Below are 3,305 nucleotides of genomic sequence, written 5' to 3'. Positions count from 1 at the left end.
GTCCTTTAAGAAACACTACAAGGCAGAAATTGGCTACATATCAGCATGATCTCGAAAACCCACCATCGGGTCTTAATTTCCACACTTGGAAGTAGTGTCAGGGAAGTTCCACGGTTTTTTCACGTAACAGTACTTAAAAGAAATCCCTTTGAAATGAATAACCCAGATATTTTCCTAAGATCATTTCTCTTCAACTTGAGATTAACAAGATTTGACAAAGGTCTCCTCACAAGGCATAGGAGCCCAACAAAAACTGCCCCAGTATAGAGGCGTGCCAAACCTGACTTATCTATCTTCTACCACCTTATGTTCAATGTGACCTCTTGGTTAAGACTTTGTGATTGTTGGTGTGCATGCCCAAAGGGCTAATTCTAGAAGTCCTTTTTTTCGGTACCAAGAATAGTCGAATCCAGACTAGTCATGAAATCATCTTGACAAGCAGTGGGAGGGTTAGGCACCCTTAGGAGTTTATGCCACTGATAGCCATTTCAGAAGAATTAACTCCAAATACTTTGACAAGACCAATCTTGATGGTATGAGTCAACTGGCTTGGATTGCAAAAGACCAATCAAGGGTCTTATTGGTAGCACTAGCCTTTTCAGCCTATCACTTGAAGTGTGACACAAATGAGAACATCTATAGAAGCTTCTTGCTCTTCAAACCATCTTTGGCTCATTCCCCTAGAGTTATAAGACTAGCAAAAGCCATGGACCTAGGTCCTACTGATCTTCCTATAGACCAGAGCCTTAGACATTTCTGGGAATGGCTTGATCATCTCATTTTCAAGTTTCAGAGAATGCACTCAAGATCCCCTTTCTCTTTTCATCTTTAAGTACTTCCTCTAAAAGTCCCCATCCTCTTCCTCCATTTTCTCTCAACTGGAATGTCAATGAGCTACCATAATGTCAAGACAATGATGGTACGGGCATTCAATAGCAATTCATGCTTATTCCTTTCTAGTTTCAAATGCCATGTGGCAGCAGGTTCTACCAAATAATCTTGAATAGCCCATACATGGTTTGCAACTAGATGACAAAAACCGGTTCCCACTTTGCAATCCCCCAAAGAATGTTGGCATTCAACTGAAATGGTCCATTGTTTCTGTTCAATATTCGACTCGCTCTTCATTCTTGCCACATATCCTTTTGTACAAGCTTAAAGAACTTCCCACATGTTATCTCACACCTCAAGAAAGAATGGGAAAGCAAAGAGTTAGGATCACAATTGAGATATTTCCATGGTGGAAACAAAAAACCAAAGTACATGTCAGTTTTATGTCCAAATGCTTTAAGCATGCCCCTATTTCATTTTGCAATTAAGGGGGAGAAGTTCCATGATTTGGACTTTTTGTCATTGAATGGGTTTCTAAAGTGATGCAAAACTTAACATAACCTCTTTATGGCAAGCAACTAAACATTTGCATAGGTTTTGAAAAATCTTGGGATGAACCCCTTTTTCATAATGAAAATTTTAAGGTACAACACCTTGCCCCTTTTTAGGAAAAATTTGACATAATTTCTATAGCAAAGGTTTTTGCAACGATCAAAGCAAATACAAAGTTCTTTTTCTGATACAATATTCACCATGATCCTTGGACAAAGGATCCAATTTTGATACAACGGCATTTGATACAAGGAAAGCAAGGCTCGATCTCTTTGGCAATTTTGAAGAAAAACTTGGCCTCTTGCTTGTCTCTATAGAAAGATCTGGTTGCTTTTCACCCAACTTTTATCTATACAATTAGGTGAAAGATATCAGAAGATGCATGAATGCCCTTGTAAGGCCAGGGACCGTTAAGGCTCAGGTGGATACTAATGCACGAGTGGTCATGGGACCATCCCTCTTAGGGTTTCTCAATGTTATGCAAGTAGGCAAAGATCATACCTTCACTTGAGAATTGTTCCCCTGCAATCAAAATGCTTAAGGACACGCTCCTATCATTTTCAGAAATTGGCTTAAACCCTTGAGCGGGTTTTTATCATGGTGAGTTTCTATAGTGATGCAAAATTAATGCATAAGCTTTGGCAAGTAACCTGAACTTTCATATCATGCTTGAAGTTACGAGATGGACCCTTCTCTTTTCATTACAAAGAAAACAATGCATTTACAAAACTTTGGCTTTTTACAATGCCCCCAAAACCGGGCTATACAATGGCTCCAACACTAGGCCTTTTACAATACAAGGAAGTTCAAATTTACAAGATGTGGAGGCTTCATTCTTGATGGCTTTGCCTTCTTGGAGAACATCTTGGACTCTTGGCAATGTCCTCCTTGGCACGGAGTTCCGACTACTTGCCACAAATTTTATTTGTACACATTTACATGACGAAGCCATTAGTGTATGCATGCATGTCCTTGTAGGGGTTAATCACAGATGCTATGTGAGCAAGATGGATAGAAACTGGAGTAGAGCATAACTCTTTGACACAAGCAAAAATGGCAAACCTGCAAATGGAAACTGAACACTTTCTCCTTAACTCTTTTTGAAATCAATCCTAAAAAGGATATCCGACCCTAGACTTGAATGTTCGCTCGTCTTGACTCTTCCTAGTTCTCATGGATTTCGACTTACTCTAGGCCAACTATATGAGACACAGCTTAACTAGTAAGTTTGTCCTATTCTTAGGGAGGACCCCGATGATTTAATCCTTCCCTTCATAGAAGTTGTGGGATAGAGAGGATAAAGAGGGGTCTTTTCAACTACTCCTGTCCACCCATGGACCCAGAAGTGCCTACAAGTTGGCGCCCAGTAACTATCTAAGGTATGTGTATCCAGCATTTGCCTTCAACGCTGAGTCCAGGTTCGACCCAATATGAGGGGTGATGTCATGCATTTTGAAATGAAAGGGGAAAGATTTTCCAAGCACAACAGATGAATAGATAAAGGTGTAGCAGAAATTAAATCTTACTACCCTAGGTTTGCACATGCGAAGGAAAGTTGCAAAGCATGCTCAGGAAATCAGGAAAGCTTCACACATACGAAAATACATCAAAGCCAATTTTTGGAAAACCATTTGAAAACATTTTTGAAAAACATTTTTGAGTTTTGAAAATAGATTACTAAGGATATAGTAAAAGCATTTTCCAAAAGGAAAGCCCTAGAGGCTAATGCCAATTTCAATGTTTTTGAAAGCCAATATCCAAAGATTAAGATTTTATCAAAAGCTCTCTAAGTATCCCCAGTGGAGTCACCAGTCTGTCGATGCCTCACAATGATTCGACCACCCCTCGTGGCGACGCTCGTGCGCACCCTTAAAGATGCGTACACAAGATGTATATGTGGGCTCAAAGCTTAGGTGCTATGA

The sequence above is a fragment of the Quercus lobata genome, chromosome 1 (assembly GCF_001633185.2).
Source record: "Quercus lobata isolate SW786 chromosome 1, ValleyOak3.0 Primary Assembly, whole genome shotgun sequence".
Classification (NCBI taxonomy): Eukaryota; Viridiplantae; Streptophyta; class Magnoliopsida; order Fagales; family Fagaceae; genus Quercus; species Quercus lobata.
The sequence above is the reverse complement of the archived record's forward strand: the minus strand, read 5'-3'. Positions refer to the sequence as shown.